Consider the following 23,531-nt stretch of genomic DNA (forward strand, 5'->3'; position numbering starts at 1 on the left):
CCTGATTATCCACCCTTTTCCCCTTTGGTAACCATAAGTTTGTTCTCTATGTCTGTTTTATAAACAAGTTCATTTGTATAATTTTTTTTTTTTTTTAGATTCCACATGTAAGCAATATCATATGATATTTGTCTTTCTCTGTCTGACTTACTTCACTTAGTTTGAGAACCTCTAGGTCCGTTCATGTTGGGGCAAATGAAGAAACATAATATACCCTTGTCTCTTTTGCCATGGTTTAAAAAGTTCATAAATTAGGTGCTATTCTTGTCATACCACGTGAATACTGAGACTAAGCTTCATTGTCCCACTTATGCTTCTTGTATTAGTTCTTTGTCATTTCATTCTCATCCTTATTCATTCATTGTTCAAGTATGTATTTCTGGCACTTTCTCTGTGCCAGGAAATCTGCTAGATGCTAGAGGGCCCCACTGCCAAGGAATTCTATTCGGCAGGATAACTAGATTCACAATCACATAACCCCAGTACAGTGTGACAATGCTAGGGCAGAGGTACGCCTGCAGTATGCTGGGATTTTAGAGACAGGAGTAGCATGGAAATGTTGCTAGGAAGCCTTGAGGGTCCACTAAGAACGAAGACAGTGAATATGCAGTGGAATCAACTCACTCTGCTGCTACAGCAAAATCACAAAATATATCAGAGCTTGTCAAAAAAAAAAAAAAGGCAAAGAAACCAAGTGGATCTATGGTAGACCTAGAGATTTGTAAGGGTTGTTGGATAGGGGAAAAAAAAAGGATCAAGAGATATGGGGTATTGATACTTTTCATGAAAGGGCTCAGACTAAAGTAGCTAGACAAGAGAGTAAGCTAAAAGAGGTTAGGTGAGTTTACAGATAAATAGAAAAGGAGGAGGATCAAAGAAACCAGAGGTCTCAATGAGATTTTAAGGGCCAGGAAAGAGGGAGACAGCGAATTAGGCATTTTGGTTCAATAAACCAATCAGCCCACAATCAGGGTATTCATACAAGTTTTATTGCTCAAACAGTGAGAGGAAGTGAAAGAAATTGTTAATCATTACTCCAGGCATCAGATGTAAATTGGAATGTCCCTAGGATACCATTACCCAATCAATAGTCCACATATTAGATAGACACTGTGCTAGTTACTACGGATAAGGTAGTAAACGAGGCAGAAATCGCACCTGTCATCATGGAGTTTATAGTCATCTAGGAATGACAAACATTGAACAAGACATTATTACAGTGATGAATGTTGCTAAAAAGGGAAACGAAGGAGCCATGAGAATTTATTACAGAGGAAACCAACATCTTCTCACAGGTCAGCAAAGGATCCCCTTTGCTGAGACTGCAAAGATGAGTAGGAGTTTGAAGGCAGAGAGGTGAGGCATGAGCGCACAGGCAGAGGGAAGAATATTTCCTAAAGGTCTTCAGGTGGAAAAGAACATTATATTTGATTTTAAATTCCATTGACTTTATAAAGATCCTTATCATTTTTTCTTGTTGTTTTTTCCCTTATGTTTTATACTCCTTCATTCATGGCTTTGAACATTTAAAACATAAATTGTAAACATTTTATTCTGGTTATTCTTCTCTTTCAAGCTTTGGCTCCTCTTTCTTTCATCTGCTGACTCTCGCAGATAGTGGTTTGTTTTAAGGTATGATTTATCATTTGTGCTTGTCACTAGAAGAGAGTTCCCTCTGGGGAAATAGTCTACAGGGTACTGCTCTTCTCAACTTGAGCAAAACAACCAGGTTTCTGTTCAGGTTGATTTCCCAGCTTCAGGTCCCTTCACACAAGGAATGTGATTTTAGACTCTCCGTCTGCATGCGGCACAGATCTGGGGTTTTGATTTCTTGTAGGTGAGGTTTTCTCATTTGTGATCCTGGGATATTATAAACCTTCTTGTTGTTTATATGAGCTGTTGGGAAGAGTTTCCTAAGTTTCATTTCAAAGTCTCCACAATCCTTTGTGACTCCCAGATGCATTGAAATGGCTCAGTTCCAGCTTTCCTCCGAGGGCCTGGAGCTTGCGCTCTCCTTCCAGGGCAGTCAGTTGTTGGAACCAGTTTCAGCATCTAAGGTCTATATCTGGTTCCAACAATTCTGTGAGCTGTTTGGGCATAAGAGTCTGCTTGCTGCTGCTGCTGCTGCTAAGCCGCTTCAGTCGTGTCCGACTCTGTGCGACCCCGTAGACTGGACTATGCAGCGCACCAGGCTCCGCAGTCCCTGGGATTCTCCAGGAAAGAACGCTGGAGTGGGTTGCCATTTCCTTCTCCAGTACATGAAAGTGAAAAGTGAAACTGAAGTCGCTCAGTTGTGTTCAACTCTTAGTGACCCCATGGACTGCAGCGCACCAGGCTCCTCCGTCCATGAGATTTTCCAGGCAGAAGTACTGGAGTGGAGTCTGCTTAGCACTCTGATTTGCTTAGCACCCTGTTTAATTCTGACATATGGAGGGGCTCTCCTGGTTTCAAGTGAGCCGCATACTTAAAGATTTAGCCATATTTTATTCTGTGTTTAGAGCAGAAAATAATTATTTTGTATCAGCTTATGTTATAATATGGTACATTTTATAAACTGTTTTAAAAAAGTATTCATTCATCCAAAACATATTCATGGAGCACCTATGATGTTCTAAGGATTATAGCACTCAAAGGTAGAAAGTACGGGAAGAGGGGCATTATATCAAGAATGAGATAGCGTTGTGCAGAACATGTTAACAGTCTGGATTTTTCTTGAGAGCAAAAGAGCAGCTATTGAAAGATTTTAAAACAAGTTTGCATTTTTAAAATTAGTAGAAAATGGGTTAGAGCCCAAACAGAATAGATGTGGGAGAAGTGTTCAGTCATCCAGTAAGGTGATGACAGCTTGAACTGGAGAATGCGGACAGATAAAAGGGAAGGTAAAAGGGAAGGTACTTAAGAGGTATTCAGGTAACTAATTTAGTAATACTTGCTTATGGACTTAATTGGGAAAGAGAGATGAGTCAAATGCCAATCCTAGGTGCTTGGTTTGAGTATCTGAGTGGTTGTTAATGGCATTTAATGACACAGAGAGAGTACAAGGATAAGGAACAAACTCAGTGGAAACTATCTCAGGTTCAGTTTGGGGCATGTTGAATTTAAGGAGCCAGATATCACGTGATATCATGATGATATCAGGGTAATATCAAGTAAGCAGTAGGCTATTTGGACTAGAGACTCAGAATGTAAGTCTGAGCTAGAGATGAAAAGAAAATGGAATTTTGTGGAGTAGATGAGGTTTCCTAAAGAGAGAGGGTAGAGTAATCCTAAAATTCATATGGAACCACAGAAGACTCTGAATTCCCCAAGCAATTTTGAGAAAAAAGAACAAAACTGGCAGTGTCATCCTTATAGACTTCAGAAAAAGCTACAGAGCTACTGTCATCAAAATAGTTTGGTACTGGCACAAAACAGACATTTAGGTCAACAGAACAGGAGAGAAAGCCCAGAAATAAAGCCATGCCCCTATAGTCAGTTAATCTATGACAAGGAGGCAAGAATATACAGTGGAGAAAAGGCAGTTTCTTCAGTTAAGTGGCACTAGGAAAATTGGACAGCTCCATGTAAAATGATGAGATTAGAACATTTCCTCACCTTTTCATATTTTATTAAAAAAATAAACTCAAAGTGAATTAATGATCTAAATGTAAGACCATAAAACTCCTAGCAGAGAATGCAGGCAGAGCATTCATTGAGGTAAATCACAGCAATATTTTTTGGATTGCTCTCCCAAGGCAAAAGAAATAAAAGCAAAAGTAAACAAATGGGACCTAATTAAACTTAAAAGCTTTTTCACAACAAAGGAAACCACTGACAAAAGGAAAAGACATGTTATGAAATGGAGGAAAATATTTGTTCATGATATAACCAACAAAGGGCTAGTATCATAATGATATAACAGTTCCTATAACTCAGTATCAAAAAATCCAAACAACCAATCAAAAAATGGGCAAAAAACCTGAAAAAACATTTTTCCAAGGATGACTTACAGATGGCCAACAGGCACATAGAAAGAAGCTCAACATCACTAATAATTAAAGAAATGCAAATCAAAATCAAATGAGATATCACTTCACACCTATCAGAATGGTTATAGTCAAAAGGTGTCCAAATAACAAATGTTCGCAAACATGTAGACAAAAGGGAACATTTTTTTTTAACCTCACTATACAACATGTGGGATTTTCACTGACCATAGGTCAAACTCGTGCCCCCTGCAATGTAGTTACAGAGTCTTAACCACTGGACTGCCAAGGAAGTCGGAGAAAAGGAAACCTTTGTATACTGTTGGTAGGAATGCAAATTGGTACAGCCACTATGGAAAACAGAATGGGGAACTAAAAACACCAAAAACAGAACTACGATCAGCTCAGTTCAGTCGCTCAGTCGTGTCCGACTCTTTGCAACCCCATGAACTGCAGCATGCCAGGCCTCCCTGTCCATCCTCAGCTCCCGGAGTTTAATCAAACTCATGTCCATTGAGTCGGTGATGCCATCCAACCATCTCATCCTCTGTCATCTCCTTCTCCTCCAACCTTCAATCTTTCCCAGCATCAGGGTCTTTTCCAATGAGTCAGTTTTTCACATCAGGCGGTCAAAGTATTGGAGTTTCAGCTTCAGCATCAGTCCTTCAAATGAATATTCAGGACTGATTTCCTTTAGGATGGACTGGTTGGATCTCCTTGAAGTCCAAGGGACTCTCAAGAGTCTTCTCCAACACCACAGTTCAAAAGCATCAACTCTTCAGCACTCAGCTTTCTTTATAGTCCAACTCTCACGTCCATTCATGACTACTGGAAAAACCATAGCCTTGACTAGATGGACCTTTGTTGGCAAAATAATGTCTCTGTTTTTTAATATGCTATCTAGTTTGGTCATAACTTTTCTTTCAAGGAGCAAGCATCTTTTAATTTCATGGCTGCAATCACCATCTGCAGTGATTTTGGAGCCCAAGAAAATAGTCTGTCACTGTTTCCACTGTTTCCCCATCTATTGTCATGAAGTGATGGGACTAGATGCCATGATCTTCGTTTTCTGAATGTTGAGTTTTAAGCCAACTTTTCATTCTCTTTGACTTTCATCAAGGGGCTCTTCAGTTCCTCTTCATTTTCTGCCATAAGGGTGGTGTCATCTGTATATCTGAGGTTATTGATATTTCTCTTGGCAGTCTTGATTCCAGCTTGTGTTTCTTCCAGCCCAGCGTTTCTCATGATGTACTCTGCATAGAAATTAAATAAGCAGGGTGACAATATACAGCCTTGACGTACTCCTTTTCCTATTTGGAACCTGTCTATTCTTCCATGTCCGGTTCTAACTGTTGTTTCTTGACTTGTATACAGATTTCTCAGGAGGCAGGTCAGGTAGTCTGGTATTCCCATCTCTTTCAGACTTTTCCACAGTTGATTGTGATCCACACAGTCAAAGGCTTTGGCATAGTCAATAAAGCAGAAATAGATGTTTCTCTGGAACTCTCTTGCTTTTTTGATGATCCAGTGGATGTTGGCAATTTGATCTGTGGTTCCTCTGCCTTTTCTAAATCCAGTTTGAACATCTAGAATTTCACAGTTCACATACTGCTTGGAGAATTTTGAGCATGACTTTACTAGCATGTGAGACGAACGCAATTGTGTGGTAGTTTGACCATATTTTGGCATTGCCTTTCTTTGGGGCTGGAATGAAAACTGACCTATTCCAGTCCTGTGGCCACTGCTGAGTTTTCCAAATTTGCTGGCATATTGAGTGTAGCACTTTTACAGCATCACCTTTTAGGATATGAAATAGCTCAACTGGAATATCATCACCTCCACTAGCTTTGTTCGTAGTGATTCTTCTTAAGGCCTACTTGACTTTCCATTCCAGGATGTCTGGCTCTAGGTGAGTGATCACATCATCATGATTATCTGGGTCATTAAGATCTTTTTTATATAGTTCTCCTGTGTATACTTGCCACCTCTTCTTAATGTCTTCTGCTTCTGTTAGTTCCATACTGTTTTTGTCCATTATTGTGCACATTTTTGCATGAAATGTTCCTTTGGTATCTCTAATTTTCTTGGAAAAAATCTTTGTTCTTTCCCATTCTATTGTTTGCCTCTGTTTCTTTGCATTGATCACTGAGCAAGGCTTTCTTTTCTCTCCTTGCTATTCTTTGGAACTTTGCATTCAGATGCTTATATCTTTCCTTTTCTCCTTTGCTTTTCGCTTCTCTTATTTTCTCAGCTATTTGTAAGACCTCCTCAGACAGCCATTTTGCCTTGTTGCATTTCTTTTTCTTGGGGATGGTCTTGATCCCTGTCTCCTGTACAGTGTCACGAACCTCCATCCATAGTTCTTCAGGCACTCTGTCTATTAGATCTAATCCCTTGAATCTGTATCTTACTTCTACTGTATAATTGTAAGGGATTTGATTTAGGTCATACCTGAATGGGCTTCCCTGGTGGCTCAGACGGTAAAGCGTCTGCCTGCAATGCAGGAGACCCAGGTTCGATTCCTGGGTCGGGAAGATCCCTTGGAGAAGGAAATGGCAATCCACTCCATCACTCTTGCCTGGAAAACCCCACGGATGGAGGAGCCTGATAGGCTACAGTCCATGGGGTCGCAAAGAGTCAGACACGACTGAGTGACTTCACTTTCACTGAATGGTCTAGTGGTTTTCCCTACTTTCTTCAATTTAAGTCTAAATTTGGCGATAAGGAGTTCATGATCTGAGCCACACTCAGCTCCTGGTCTTGTTTTTGCTGACTGTATAGAGCTTCTCCATCTTTGGCTGCAAAGAATATAATCAACCCGATTCCGGTATTGACCATCTGATGACGTCCATGTGTGGAGTCTTCTCTTGTGTTGTTGGAAGAGGGTATTTGCTATGACCAGTGTGTTCTCCTGGCAAAACTCTACTAGTCTTTGCCCTGCTTCATTTTGTACTCCAAGGCCAAATGTCAAGAACTACCATAAGATCCAGCAATTTCACTCCTTGATATATATCTAAAACAAAGAACACACTAATTCAAAAGATACACACACCCCAATTTTCATAGCAGCTCTATTTACTGTAGATAAGATATGGGAGCAACCTAAATGTGCATCAACAGACAAATGAATATTAAAAGATGTATATGTGTGTGTGTGTGTGTGTGTGTGTATGCGTGTGGGTGTATACAAAATGAAATGTTACTCACCCATGGAAAAGAATGAAATTCTGTAACATTGAAATGCAGTAACATTGAAGGACCTAGAAAACAATATTCTTAGTTAAATAAATCAAAGACAAATACTGCATGTTATCACTTATAAGTGGAATCAAAAAACACAATTGAATGTACAGCAAAACAGAAAGACTCATAGATACAGAAAACTAGTCTTACCAGAGAGGAGAGGTAACAGAAGAGAGGTATATTAATTTAAGGGTGTGGAATTAAGAGATACAAACCACTGTGTAAAAAATACACAAGCCACAGGATACATTGTATAGCACAGGGAATTATAGCCATTATCTTGTAATAACTTTTAATGGCATATAATTTATAAATTATAGTGAATCACTATGTTGTATACTTGAAACTAATAAGTCAAATATACTTCAATAAAAGAAATAAACAAATAAGCTAGTTTAAAAGAAAGAGAATAGACTGGGAAGAGAAGAGGGTTTGTTATTCACTTTGAGGAATTCCATCACCCAACCAGTCCATTCTGAAGGAGATCAACCCTGGGATTTCTTTGGAAGGAATGATGCTGAAGCTGAAACTCCAGTACTTGGCCACCTCACGTGAAGAGCTGACTCATTGGAAAAGACTCTGATGCTGGGAGGGATTGGGGGCAGGAGGAGAAGGGGACGACCCAGGATGAGATGGCTGGATGGCATCACGGACTCAATGGATGTGGGTCTGAGTGAACTCTGGGAGATGGTGATGGACAGGGAGGCCTGGCGTGCTGCAATTCATGGGGTTGCAAAGAGTCGGATACGACTGAGCAACTGAACTGAACTGAACTGGACTGAATGTTTAGGTAGAGGTAAAGAAAAGCCAAGAAAAGAACAGTTGGAAGGGAATGTTATATCAAGGGTGACTTTTTTCTCCTTAAGATGGAATGGATTGAGGATATTTGATGGCAGGAAGCGCATCAAGGAGACGGCTAAAGTCACTATACAGAGGAAAGACAACTGCCAACGTAAAGTTCCTGAGAATCTGGAAGAGGACAGGGATTAAGGGCAGAGGTAGAAGCGCTGTTCTTTGACGGGAACACAATGCTGAAACAGGAGGGAAGGAAGGCAGAATGGAGACAGATGCAGACAGCTTTGTAGAGTTGATTTTTGAAAAGCCGTGGTAGTTCTCTGACAATGTGTTACTTTCTGTGTAAAGCTGATGGTGAGTTCCCCTGTTCCATGTAATAGCGTAGGCAGAAGGACAGAGGCTTGAGCAAGTTTAAGACTGACCTGGCTGTAAAAACACACTGGGATTTCCAGGGAATGCTGACAGCTCAGAAATTTGCTTTTTTATATGATGTATTTCTATTAGTGCTCTTCAGCCTGGGTACAAGTATAGAGAAGATGGGTAGCTGGATTCATCCAGCATGGGCTTTGTCAGCTTGGGGCTTTGACAGGTGCTACAGAAAGACAATGAGGCAAGGTAAATAAGAATACTGACAGGAAACTGGCGAAAATGATAGCTTGTACAATATACACTGGATAAGGGAGGAAACTAAATACAGGAAGGAGATGATGAGATAAAGATAGTAGAATGGTGCTAGGGTCTGAACGTTTGTATCCTGTCAAAGTTCACATGTTGAAATTCTAACCTCCAAAGATGATGGTATTAGGAAGTAGGGTTTGGGGGATGAGGGGTGTGTTAAGTCATAAGGATGGGATCCTCATGGGTAGAATTAGTGCCCTCGTATAATACAAGAAACTCTAGAGAGTTCCCTAGCTCCCTTTTTTCTACCTTGTGAGTACATAGAGAGGAGGTGCAGGCTGTGAACCCAGGAAAATGCTCTCCCCCAACTATGCTGGCACCTAAATCTCAGACTTTTATTCTGTAGAACTGTAGGAAATAAATTTTTGTTTATAGGCTACCTAGTCGGTGGTATTTGGTTACTGTAACCCTAACAGACCAAGATGAATGGTCAGTGAACTGAAAGTTGTTAAGTGAAGTAGCAGTAGATCCAAGTGAGCAAGCCAAAAAGCTCAGTGTCTATAAACTAAGAACGTGAAGTTTCTAGAAGTGGTTTCAAAGGTGGAACTTTCCAGTGATGAGTTCTAGAGTTTGAATCTGGGAATGGTAGCTGTACTAGTCAGGAAAATATAAGCTATTCTGCATTAAAAGATTGATTCCAATCTCAGATAAAATCTCAAATAAAACAAAGCTTTACTTATCACTCAAGCCATTTAATTTTGGCATGCTGCCATTTCAACACATAGCCTTCAGGTTTCTATGGCAGGGGATGAAAAGACTGTACTGAGTTCTTAGATGCTTCGTTCTGGAAGCAAAACATGTCATTTCGGCTCACAGTCCTTTGTCCAGAAGTAGTCACATGGCCCCATCTGCAGCGGGGTAGGAATTTAAAAGAGCACATGGATATTTAGTGAGGAATAAATGTCTCTCCACAGCAGCTGAGATGAATGAAGTAGATGATTAAAAATAAAGTGATTACAGAATGTCATCTTTGATGAGCTGCTGGGGTGTGGTAGAAAGGAAAACTGAATGAGGTGCTATGGCCTTCAGTGAAAGGGCGAGCAGATGCAAGTTGGTAAACGACAGCAATGAGAAGAGAGCTGGATGGTGAGTCTTGAAGAAGAGTGGAATTTTCTCCTGGGTGGAGAAGAAAGTGCCCAAGAGAAAAACGATAAAGACGTTTATCACCTGGGCAACAGGAATCCAGCCATTCTACTAGACTGCCTGGGTATCTGGACTATTGCTCAATAAAGTCTTGTAGAGAGATTAGAACCGCCATCCAGCTGATCTTCAGAAACACAGAATGTTGTTGTGTGGTAGGAAATTATTTCTGAATATAAATGGATGTTTTCCCTTGGATTTCTTTCTCCCTATTGTGTTTGCCCCTATAAAGAGCTGGTTGTGCTCCTTGCCTCAAGGTAAGAGTTGTGGCAAGGTGGAAAGCAAAGGCTCTGAAACGTGCTCTTAAGTTCGAGTGTACCAATAGGCCAGCCTATGACCAGAATGGAAAGGTATGATATCCAGAACAACGGCTCCCCTAGAGACGTCCATGTCCTAATCTCTGGAACCCCTGAATGTGGTAGGCTAGCCGGCAAGGGGGAAGTAAGCGTGCAGATGAAGATACTAAACATCTGACATTAAATTAAGGAGACTTAAATGTAACACAAGGGTCTCTGACTATGGAAGAGGGAGGCAAATGAGTCAGTGTCAGGCTTATGCAGCACCAAAGACCTGACTGACCAGCAGTGGCTTTGGAGATGAAAGCGGGCCATGGACCAAGGAATGTAGGCTAATTTAAGAAGGAAAAGGAAAAGAAGAGCATTCTCCCCTAAAGCCCCCAGAGGGCACAAAGCTCTGCCAACACCCTCATTTTAGCCCAGTGAGACCCACGTCAGACTTCTGAACTCTAGGAAAAATTAGTGCCGTAATGTGTTACAACTGCAGTAGCAAACTAATATGAAGGGCACAGACAGAGTTTTGAGAGCTGGAAGTTTAAAGAGGGAATTACCCAGGAGCAAGGACTCAAGCAGTGCCCAAGCAGAAGCACAAACCCAACACGGAGCTGAGTTAACAGCAGAGAGAGAAGCCCAGGACGCTGCTCCCCAACGGAGCACGGAGGCAGGCGGCAGGCTCCCTGAAGTGGGGTTACGACCTGAGCTTCAGACCTGGCACCATGCGGGGAGACAGCAAGACCCCCACCGAAAATGGCACCTTAATTAGCCCCAGGAAGAGTTTGTTTTATTTTGGCCACTAGTATTTTGTCCTCTTTTCCAGTGCTATACCCATAATATTGTTTTTGTTTAGTGTGGTGGTTTTGTAATGTGGTAACCTGGCTAGAGTTCTTGGTTTTCCTTTCCTGTAGGTTGGGGTGGGCCCCAAGAGAGATTTTTTTTGTGGAGGGGGGTGGGCATGGGGCAGCACATGGAACCGTAGTTCCCCACCAGGGGTAGAAACCCTGTCCCCCGCAGTGGAAGCTGGAGTCTTAACCGCTGGCCGCCGGGGCAGTGCCCCCAAGAGAGGTTCTTGCGGGTGATGTGAAGGGCGGAAAGGAAAGAGCAGCTCAGCCGTGGGGTCACTCGATGCTGCTGAAACCGCCTCACTTTCCCCTCGAGCTTCCTTCTTCTCCAAAGCCTGCGCCAGGTGTGGGTGTTTAGCTCCCTGAAGAAAGCCCTGGCTTTGTATTAGTTTCCTACTGCAGGATAACCCACCCCACCATGAGCAGCTGCAATAAGAACTGATAGGTGCGTCTTGTCAGCTCCATCTCAAGCTGGGTTCTGGCTGGTTCTTGCTTCCTCCTACATTATATCCATCTTTCTTTCCCATCTGCCTGCTGCGGACTTCAAACTCCAGTTTAGATGTGAATATAATAGCCTTTCAGAGACTGCATCACCAGCTCCCCCAGACACAAAATCAAATTACTGTAATAAATACCTTGAATATGATATGTGTGTGTTTGCGTCTGTTAGTCAGTCATGTCTGACTCTTTGTGACCCCATGGACTGTAGCCTGCCAGGCTCCTCCGTCCGTGGGATTCTCCAGGCAAGAATCCTGGAGTGGGTTGCCATTTCCTTCTCCGTGAATATAAGAGAATGTATATGTCAGAAGGCCAACAGGCACACAAAAATATGCTTTACATTGCTAATTATTAGAGAAATGCGAATCAACACTACAGTGAGGAATTACCTCACACCAGTCAGAATGACCAGTAATAAACACTAGGGAAGGTACAGAGAAAAGGGAACTCTCCTATACTGTGGTGGGAATGTAAATTAAGCAGCGACTATGGAAAGCGCTATAGAAGTTCCTCAAAAAACTAAAAATAGGCTTGCCATATGATCCAGCAATCCCACTCTTGGGCATATGTCCAGAAAAGATGAAAACTCTAAATTGAAAAGATACACTCACCCCAATGTCCATAGCAACACTGTTTACAAAAGCCAGGGCATGGAAACAACCCATGCATCAACAGATAGATGCATAAAAAAGTGGTTTCATCTGTACAATGGAATATTATTCAGCCATAAAATGAATGCATTACTGGCATTTGCAGCGACATGGATGAACCTAGAGATTATCATACTGAAGTAAGTCAGTCAGACAAAGACAAACATTACATCACTTATATGTGGAATCTGAAGAATAATGCAAATTAATTTATTCACAAAAGAGAAACCGTCTCACAGACATAGAAAACAAACTTATGGTTATCAAAGGGGAAAGGAGTGGGGGATAAATTAGGAATATGGGATCAATAGATACACACTACTATATATAAAATAAAGATTTACTGTATGGCACAAGGAACTGCATTCAATATTTTATAATAACCTATAATGGAAAACAACCAAAAAAAAGAAAAAATACATAACTGAATCACTTTGCTGTACAGCTGAAACTCACGCAATATTGCAAATCAACTGTACTTTAAGACAATGTGTATATATCCAGGAGGTAGGGGAGAAGGGGATGACAGAGGATGAGATGGTTGGATGGCATCACCAGTTCGATGGACACAAGTCTGAGCAGGCTCCGGGAGCTGGTGACGGACAGAAAGGTCTGGCGTGCTGCAGTCCATGGGGTCGCAAAGAGCTGGACATGACTGAGCAACTGAACTGGACTGATGTGTGTACATGTGTCCTGCTCCTCCGAACCCCTGGTCTCCATCATATTTGTTTTTGATATAACCAAAAATTCTTTCCAGTTTCTGTGATTTGTAGGACTTATATTTAGTGCTGTTCATGGATTATTATTCTGGTCATTTACTCTTTTAAATTATCCCTCCCTTTTTCTGAATACTATTTTTCTTGGATCAGTAGAACATGAACAACTCATTCAGATAAAGTAATCATTTGTTCCCTGCTTAAAGCTATCTTTAAAATGCCTCCCCTCACCTCTGCTCTAACACTCTCCAAAAAGCCTTGAAAGGATCATTCAAAATACACAACAGATACACTGCTAATAAGGAACCAGTGATCCATGAATAAATTATGAGTAGTGACAGAAGGCAAGGCAATGTTTGTGATTCAGCTCAATAGACTTTGCTGGCAGGAAAACATCCTGTAATCAATCCTTTGATTGCTGGAAAACATAGTTCAAAGTAAAAAATGAAGTAATCCTGCACATACCGCCAGAAGCATAAGAACAAACACCGCAAACTTGTAATTCCCCTCCCTGGGCCTGCTTTGAGACAAAACTTAAGCAGCCTGGAAAGCGTGGGAGATAGGATAGTCAGATAGTCCTGGGTGGAAACTAGGACTCTAGTTTGGTTCCGGCACTCTGCAGCTCTGTGAGTTTAAGCCAATGATTTAACTTTTAGAAGCCCAATTTTCTTATCTACAAAATGGTAGTAATAGTACCAAACTCATAGGATTGTGGAAAAGATTAAAAATAATATGTAAAACTTCTAGCACAAAAAAGGCTATTATTAAACACCCCAAATAGCAGTTGCATCCCCTTTGTTAATACCTTTAAAAACATATGTCTCTGAAAATGATGTCCTAGAAAACCCCTGTAGGTGACTGCATCCGTGTTTACCAGCTGCTTACGCCCATTCATCTTCCTTTGCAGCTATAACACCCACTGAGGCCAAACTAAAGACGGGCAGGAGCTCGCCCTCTTCACGGCTGGGGGAAGACGGAAGTTCTTGGCAGGAGTGTGGAACCTTAGAGAAAGCAAGGCCCTTGTCCTCACTCAGGGAGCCGCCACTTCAGTAGCTGCACTGTGTGCCTGGTCACAAGACGGGAGGACAGAAAGCGGGCAGGCCGTCCTGGCCCAACCTGGAGTTGAGTGCGTGAGAAGACTGCTTTCCTCTCCGACTGCCTCCAGCTGTGTCCCACCTTCTTCTTCAAGTTTCTGTGGTCAGGTTACCAAGCCAGGGCATTCCCGAAGTGAAAATACACCGACAGCCGCGTTTGGAATCTATAAATAACATTTTAACAATTACGCACGGAGTCAAATTTAACACCAAGACTACGGGAAACTTGTCCCCAAAAGACTGAATGAAAATGAAGAGGTCACATGACCCTCAAATAGAGTGAAATTATGGATGAAGAAAGGAAGACATGAAAACAAAATGTCCTTGTGTTCCAGACAATAGTTTACACAATTCTGGGGCCAAGGGTGGTGGTGGCGGCTTAGTCGCTAAGTTGCGCCCGACTCTTGTGAGCCCATGGACTGTGGCCCGCCAGGCTCCTCTGTCCACGGGATTCTCCATGGAGTGGGTTGCCATTTCCTTCTCCACGGGATCTTTCCCACCCAGGAACTGAACCTGGGTCTCCTGCATTGCAAGGGTCAAGGGTACATAGCCTTAAACAAAACTCTTTATTTCCCCCTAACTATGCTATAAGGCGTCCAAGGATATTTATTTTCTGATTCTTGCCACACGTATTATTATCACTTTAGGTTAGTAGTTAATGGCTTTTTAAAAGCTGTGAACATTCATCTTTTGCCCTCATATACGTTTGCGGTGGCTACCCTGGTGGCTCCAGAAGGTAAAGAATTGGCCTGCGATGCAGGAGATGCAGGTTCAATCCCTGGGTCAGGAAGACGCCCTGGAGAAAGAAATGGCTACCCACTCCAGGATCCTTGCCTGGAGAATTCCATGGACAGAGGAGCCTGGTGGGCTACAGTCCATGGGGTCTCAAAGAGTCTGACGTGACTGAGCACCTTAGCACATGCCTATCTGTACTATTGATAAACTTTTCTACCTATGGTTTGAGGTTTCTGTAGATATGGGATCCAGAAGAGCATGAACTTCACGAATAGCGACATAGTCTTAAAAATGAAAATCGACAACACAGCCTTTCTTCTGTGTTTCTTCTGCTTCAGGCAATAAGCCCAATACAAGTGAAATTCTATTCACACAGGTTAGAATTAGACAACAGAACCAAGGTGGTGGTTTGAGACGTAAACGAGTGGAGAAAAGAAGGCTGCCCTGCAGAAGCCTGGTGAGGGGAGTGGATTCAGCTCACTTGGGAAGAACTGCTTCCAAGATGGTTCACTAACGTGGTTGGCACGCTGGTGCTGGCTGCTGTCAGGGGACTTCATTTCCTCTCTACAGCCCTCCTTGAGGGATGGCAGCTGGCTTTTCCCACAGTAAGCAACCCAGGAGACGAGGCAGAATACTTCCTGTGACCTTGTCGCAGAGAGCAGACTTTTGCTGTATAATCACCAGGCCACCCCGATTCACTGTGGGAGGCTTTCCTCGCTTCAGTTCAGTTCAGTCGTGTCCTACTCTTTGCGAACCCCTGGACTGCAGCACGCCAGATCTCCCTGTCCATCCCCAACTCCTGGGGTTTACTCAAACTCATGTCCACTGAGTCCTTCCTTATTAACAAATAAAAAGAAACCCAGTGATCTGCTAGACTAGGACTTTAAAATAATACTATTGGAAATGGCAGCAGCCCCTGAGATGGGCAATATCAATCTTTGTCCAAGGGGAGGCAGGTATGTATAAGAAGGGAAATGGAAGACAAGCTTAAATGTGTCTACCATTCACTTACATTTACAAGAACTGTTTTGGGCTAAGCAGTGTCAGGACGGGGTGCCATATACATCGTGCCGGAGGAGCCGAGACACAGAGCTTCACTGTATAAGAAGTCAGCTCTCTGGTTCCTGGCGCAATGGAGCCAGCGTCAGCTTTTGCATAAGCACATGGAGTTTGGGGAAAGGTTTTAGGGCAGACAGAACCTCTTCAGAGTAGTCCTAAATGGAATCGTAGCTCTAAAGAGTCCTAAGATTTAGGATTCAAGACTCAGGACTTAATCCCCAAACTTAGGACTCTAGGGAGTCCCACGACTTTTGGGGAGTAACACTGATATTGCAGGATGTCTGCCTTTCAGCCTCACAGGCACTGTGATCTCCAGCTGTCTGTGTGATATGTACGGTCACAATGCCTTCAGAACAAAAACATATGGTATAATTTGGCAATGGACAGGGGTATTGGAAATGAGAGCTATCTTTGAAATCCTTACCCAGCTCTTGAATATATGAACTTGTCCTTTTATAGGAAAAGCAAAGTAGCTATGGGGAAGTATAAGCAATTAACAGAATTCTAGAATTCTCAAGGATGGATGGGTTCTAAAGGAAGTGAGGCTTTTTTTTGGGGGGGGGGAGGGTGTTCATAGATTAAGAAAAAAAGATTGAATTTCGTTTTGTGCTTTAATATAATCTCATATTTTTGAAGAAATACACGTAATTTTAAATTTACCACAACTTTAAGAGGTGAAAAATATGACATAGCTAGTTAAAATAAATTCTCCTGAAAAACCTCCAAGTCAATGAAGGTGAATGATCACCTGTGACTGGGAAAATAAATAAATAAAACAAAGGAAAAGAAACAGAACAAGAAAATACCTGAAGATGAATTTAGGTAACAGCTGGGTGCAGACAGGTCTGTGTGGTCTCAAACAGAGCAAGCATCCAGACACAGGGTAGAGGAGATGCATGGTTATAGCGAAGATTCACTTAGGGCTCGATGGGACTCTAGTGACCCCTGCTGGAGCCTATCTTTTTATTTTTAAATTCGAGAACCCAAGCCAGGGCCTGTGTAAAGATAATTACAACTTCTACGGAGTAATTGAGTTTGAAAGTTGGGTAAAGACTTAGAGAGCATTTAGCATCCCTCATTATTTCATCAGAGAAGGCGATGGTACCTCACTCCAGTACTCTTGCCTGGAGAATCCCATGGCCAGAGGAGCCTGGTGGGCTGCAGTCCATGGGGTCGCGAAGAGTCGGACACGACTGAGCAACTTCACTTTCACTTTTCACTTTCATGCACTGGAGAAGGAAATGGCAACCCACTCCAGTGTTCGTGCCTGGAGAACCCCAGGGACGGGGAAGCCTGGTGGGCTGCGGTCTATGGGGTCGCACAGAGTCGGACACGACTGAAGCAACTTTGCAGCAGGAGAAGCAGCATTATTTCATAACTGATGAAATGGGTCTTTAGCCCACAGAGTTTAAAATGACTTACTTTAGATCACAGAACTGGGATTACCAAAAAAAAAAAAAAAAAAGACATCTGCCCAGTCTGTGGGCCTGTTTATACAGGTGGAGTTTTGTGTCACAACAAATAAAAGTACCTGTAACACACAAAATGAAGAGGCCAAGCAACATATCAGGAATTAAGCTTATTTTAAGATAAACTATTTAGTTGATTTGGTTAGTGAAGACTCAATTTTGCTGAAAAGACAAATTTCTAATCCACACTAACATGACATTTATTTTTCTTTCTTTCCTCTTTGGCCTTTATGAGCTTGCTGCTGCTGCTCCTGGTAAGTCACTTCAGTTGTGTCCGACTCTGTGCGACCCCATGGATGGCAGCCCACCCACCCCGTCGCTGGGATTCTCAAGGCAAGAACACTGGAGTGGGTTACCATTGCCTTCTCCAATGCATGAGAGTGAAAAGTGAGAGTGAAGTTGTTTAGTCATGTTCTACTCTTAGCAACCCCATGGACTGTAGCCCACCAGGCTCCTCCACCCATGGGATTTTCCAGGCAAGAGTACTGGAGTGGGGTGTCATTGCCTTCTCCACAATTTCATATCAGAATTAAGTGTTTTGGAACGTTAATTTCTGTCCTTCACTGAGTTACCTATGTTCCATACCTCTGCTGTTTTGATCCTTTTCAAATATTTCTTTGGGCTTGAGTATGATTTTTATGCCCTTCCCCACTGTCTACCTGTAAAAATCTCCTGACACTGTATTGAGAAAAAGGATGAAAGGGAAATAACACATATGGGAATGAATAATAATTCCATATATAAGAATATCATATCAGGATTTTCTGGAAAGCCTGACTCTAATTCTTCCCCTCTACTCAGGGCCCTGGGGTCAACCATTCCTGAGTGCTCTGCGTCTTCATCTTTCTCTCTTCAATCAACATCTCTCCTTCTCCAATCCGTAAACCAGAGTTCCCAAGACACAGGGTGACCCTGGGGTTTGTGCCTTTCTTCTCCTATCACTGTACCAGGGAGGCAAGATCCCAGTCCCTGCTTATATTCATAGGTAGCTATGAAAATTTTGGCAAAGCCACTTTTCTTCCACATTCTCAGTTCTGTGATTTAAATGAATACAATATTGGCTATATTTACTTCATAGTGTTTCAGTCCAGTTCAGTTCAGTCCCTCACAGTGTTTAGTGAGGTTCAAATAAGAGGAAATATTTGAAAGAGAATTGAAGAACAGAAAGAATTTTGGATAAGATAATTTCTGAGATATTATTTTTATCATTTTCTTTGTAATTTTTTTCCTCTCCAACTATTATTCAAGCAGGTAGCCAGATTCTTCTCTCTCTTTTTTTTTCTTTTGCTGGTGGAATTTTTTTGCACAGGGAGAACTTAAGCTATCTGAGGTTTTAAAAATTTCCTCTTATCTTTTATAGAAAAGATTATGCTAGGAACCCTTGGAGAAGGAAGGAAGAGGAGAGATGCAGGCAATGAGAACAAGATGGAAGTCTGTCCCATTTAGACTAGAAAGGTTATAGAGATTTATTGCTTTCATACTGCACAGCCTGAGGTTGCCCCTGAGGAAGGTGGCAAGACCTCCAGATAGAAAACTTCATGACAGAGATATTAAAACCTGACTGTCTGCTCTGCTTGCAGAGAGACAGAGAGAAGTGGAGATCTACCTCAGTTCATGGGCAAGTGCTATTTGACCAAGGGGTCAGGGGCTTGAAGGAAAGGATTAGTGGACTGATTAAAAGGAGGTCTGAAGAAGACTTGTGTGGATGGGCCTCTCAGAGTGGCCAGACTGAGGATATTTGCGTCTTGTACAGAAGTTTACTAAAAGGTACTCATTGAAAAAGATCCTCAGTAAACAAGTAAGTGATATGACCCATCCTGTGAATGTCAGTTAACTATTTTCCCCAGTCACCCTGGTGCCTGACAGTGGGCCCGGCAAGAAAGTGGGCTTAGGAATATAGGCTCCCTTTCATCCAGGCTGATCTGGCTACTTGCCCTGACAGTACCTAGCTAATCAACACCAGAAATCACACCGAACTCCTCAAATGGCATCAGTTCCAGGACTTGTCAGTCACCTAATGCAGGTGGGTTACGCTGAACCTCCATCATCACAGAGGAAAGACACACTCTGGATTTGGATTTGTCTTTTTGCCTATAATGTTTCTGCTAGCACCACTATTCACGGACTTAGGGACTGTTCCATTTACTCTCCTGGAATCCCATAAAAAATTTTTTTCCCCTTAAAAATTTTGACTAATGAACTCTATTAAAAGAATAAGAATTTAAGACATGGTTTCCCATCCAGAGGGAGAAGCTACCTTGATAGAATGGTGGAATGATCTATTAATAACACACGTATATTGCCTCTTGTTGGGCTGGGGAGTTGCCCCACAAGCTATACTGAATTCTCTGAGCCAGCAACCAATATATAATGCTATTTCTCCCAGAGCCAGAATATTTACAATACAGAATTATAATGAGCAGCGGTCCTTTCATTATAATTGCTAATGACCTAATCTTGTAACTCTCATCTCATCTCGATGTTACGCTCATAGCTTCCAAGGGAGGAATACATCCTCTCGGAAACATCAGAAGGGTTTCACAGAATAGGAGCTGAGACTGCCACATAGCCACTTGAGTTCTTCATGCCACTGAACCAGCAAGGATGGCAACCCACTTCAGTATTTCTGCTATACTGACTGGGGAACTTGATCATAATTAGAAACTAAGAACAGGGTTAGTACTACACCGCGAAGGGAGGCAGGACTCTGTCTGAAAGCCCAGGGATTTTTTTGGGCAATTCTTTGTACTCCCAGATCCATGTAACATCTCTGGAGGATTAGAGCAATCGTAGCCTAGCAGGAACCATGTATGGTTTAGCTTTTTCAGGGGTGGAAGTTTAGGTTACCCTAACTGACAATCGCAACTAGTGAAATTATTATCTGAAGACAAAGAGAACAGTGGAAAGGCTGTAGAAGAAGGGACTTGCAAATACCAAGGACGGCCTATAAACTGTGCAGAAATAAGGACTGCAATCATCAGGTATATTTTCATTTTTTTTTTTTTTCATTTTCTTCCCTGAGGTCTACCAGCATCCGAATCTAATTATGGAATAGGCCCAGGTCTGGAAGCAATGAGAAGCAGTGGGTTTGACTTTGAGGAGATTCCTTGCCCTCTGACAAATCAACTATCTTGGGTGATACTAAAACAGGTTATCATGGGACTTCCCTAGTGGTCCAGTGGTTAAGACTCAGCACTTCCACTTCCACCACTTCCTGGTGGAAGACTCAACCCTTCCACCAGGTGCCTGGCAACCTGTCAATAAATGGTGTACCTTCCTTCACCACCTACACACACAAACACAGACTCAGCAATTCCAATGCCAGTGTTGCAGGTTTAATGCCTGGTAGCTGAACTAAGATCCCACATGCCACAATGTATGGCAAAATAAATAAAACAGGGTATCAGGCAGAGATACTAAGATTATCAGGCAGAGGAGGAAGGGTTGCTTCTGGGAAGGTGGTGCAAGCGGTAAAGAATCCACTTGTCAACGCAGGAGATGCAAGAGATGCCGGTTTGATCCTGGGTCTTGAAGATCCCCTGGAGGACGGCAACCCACTTCAGTATTTCTTCCCTGGAAAATTTCATGTAGCCTGGTGGGCTACAGTCCATGGGGTTGCAAGGAGTCAGACATGAATGGGCACACATGTCCCTAAGACTCAGTGGGATTTGGGGATTCAAGGCAGCTGGATTCATTAGAAACTACCCAAGGATTTCCATTCTCAGGATCCCACTCTCCTAATTAATGCCTAGAAAGCTTGCATTGTAATGCACAAAGCTGCAGAATCAAACTTTGGTTTGTTTTTTGGGTACTTCAACCCCACTGGTTCAAGAAATGAGACATTTTTTTAGGAAGTCAAGGAAGCATTCTGATTCTGACAGTGCCCTGAACTAAAAATGTAAATCTCTGACTTTGTCATTTAGGTAAGCTTTCTAGTGCAATTAGAACCACACCCCACAGCTCACATAATTTCCACCTTGGTAATTTTACTGTAACAGCCACTGTGTGTGCATGCTAACTCGCTTCTGTAGTGTCTGACTCTGGGTGACCCCATGGACCATGGTCTACGAGGCTCCTCTGTCCATGGGATTCTCCAGGCAAGAATGCTGGAGTGGGTTGCCATGCCCTCATCCAGAGGATCTTCCTGACCCAGGGATTGAACCTCCATTTCTTATGTCTCCTCCACTGGCAGGCGGGTTTTTTCTCTACCAGTGTCTTGTTTTCCACTGACAGATCACTACTGATTTCAAATCTGACCTATGTACATGTTAATATCCACTATATGCTCATATTATGTGCCAGGCTGCTTGGGAAGAAAGGGATACAAATGAAGGAAAGAAATGGGCCCTGACCTCAAATATGTTGTGATCTTATAATTGGTAGCTAAAAGAGTTCTCCTAAACTCTGGAAAGCAAACAGCATTCCTTGAGCTGCTCCATTCCCTTTTCACTAGATGACCAGTGGGCGCTATATTTGTTAAGCTGAGTGAGAGAGGAAAGAAGTTTCTTGGGTCTCCCCATATTTTTCATTGAAACAATGTTATAAATGATGGTTCTTTTTATACACATTCTTCAAAGACTATTGAACCCCAAAAGTTACTGAAATGCAATGCTATTTGTATATAAAACAGTCTGTTTCTGGAAAAATTATAAATAAGCTTTAAGTGAATAACCAGGAAGCCTAATTACTATCCAGACATTGTTTCTATTATAAAATATACTTCACATCTATTATAAGACACTGAAAATATACTTACCCTTTCCCTCTCACCTAAGCATACAGACCAGCTCTGGCATCTGAGGCCGAAAGGGAACCCTCCTGTCCTGGTCACCTCTCAGTGACTCCATGTGGTCTGACAATTAAGGAATCATCCCTGCTGGCTTGGGAAGCATGTGGCGGAGGGCATGGTGGGCAGAGGGGGCCTTCTCAAGGCACTAGGGGCCGACTGCACCCTCCCAACCAGGCCACCAGAGGCAGCATTCACTCCATACGTTCCAATATAGAATCCTTTCCTCAAAGACACCTTTTACTTCTTTCAGAATCAGTACTATTGCCTGGAAAATCCCAGGGACAGAGGAGCCTGGTAGGCTATAGTCCATGGGGTCCCAAAGAGTCAGACACAATTGAAGTGACTTAGCACTCTCTTCCTCCAAAGATCACATTCCTTCCTCTGTGTGCTTTAGTACTTTCTAGAAAATACAGTCACTTTTAAAAATAGTTCACATTTCCCACCGAGTTATCCTGATAAATGAAAGCATGCCTTGCCTCAAAGCTTTCTATTCACTTTTGAGAGCTATGGTCTCAAAGCCGACAGCACTTTAAAATAATCTGGACTGTACTCCAGACCAACCAACTAAATCAGGCTCTATGCAGGCAGGGCTTTTTTTTTTTTTTTTTCAAAGTTCCACTTACGATTCCAGTATATTCCTAGGGTTGAGAACGACTGGTGTTTGAGGATCAGACCTAGGCTTGAAGTTGACAGCTATAATATGCTGGCTGTTTTAGCAAGGTACCTAGCAACATATTTTAAAAATTCACGCTGGTTACAGACAATGTATTTGAGCATCTCACACTGTGTCTGGCAAGTAGTAGAAATACAATAAATGTTAGCATTAAAACTGGACAGTGCTACAACGAAAAGAAAGTGGGGTTGTAGTTAGATAGACCTGATTTCAAATCCCAGTGTTAGTATTTTTAGATTTTTTAAGTTTAATATTCTGTGGCTTTGTTTCTTAGTTTGTATAACAGTTATAATAATTCCTATCTCATAGAATTGTGATATTTTTTAATCAAAATTGTGAAAATGTTTGTGAAAAACCTGGCATATTCCTCCTATAGTTTGTAATCTATGTTAGTAAAACAGTCATTGCAAACAGTTATAGAATGTTCCTTATTTTTAGAAATGTTATGTTTTAGATGTGGAATCGTACAGGTTTTTTTGTTTAGTATAACAGATTAAAAGGACAATGTGGGTTCTATTTATTCTCTACTATTCCATACTCTGCTACAGAATAAAAGCATAGAGATTTGATGATTGGGTATGATAAAGGGGCTTACTGAAGAGAGTACAGGTGGAGCCCATTGGGTCAGTGAGCTGGGACAAGAAATGCAGGCGTCTGGGTTCTTCCATCCATGCTCTGAGAAGAGAGGTGGCCTGTACCTGAGCCAAGTGCAGATCAAAGTGGCCCAGAACACAGCGGGGAGCCAGGCTAGCCGTCACGACTGCCATCATGAAACTGAGTCCAGAAGAGTCTTTAGCCGCTTCGGTCTCGATGCAGTTACTGCTGCCGCAGGGGCTGCCATCGAGATGAAATGTGTCAGCAGTGTTAAAGCAAACGTCCCTGCTCCATCTGG

General features: G+C 42.2%; 1 protein-coding gene and 1 non-coding gene across 3 annotated transcripts in view; one reads left to right on the forward strand and one right to left on the reverse strand.

Annotated features, from left to right (window-relative positions):
• Positions 1-23,531, reverse strand: part of PMS1 (PMS1 homolog 1, mismatch repair system component) — a 474,998-nt gene that overhangs the window by 139,425 nt on the left and 312,042 nt on the right. The gene's annotated exons all lie outside the window — the stretch shown is intronic.
• TRNAC-GCA (transfer RNA cysteine (anticodon GCA)) lies at positions 6,428-6,499 on the forward strand. The gene has a single exon. It is a non-coding gene; the product is annotated as a tRNA-Cys (tRNA).

Source organism: Ovis aries, chromosome 2 (assembly GCF_016772045.2).
Source record: "Ovis aries strain OAR_USU_Benz2616 breed Rambouillet chromosome 2, ARS-UI_Ramb_v3.0, whole genome shotgun sequence".
NCBI classification, from domain to species: Eukaryota; Metazoa; Chordata; class Mammalia; order Artiodactyla; family Bovidae; genus Ovis; species Ovis aries.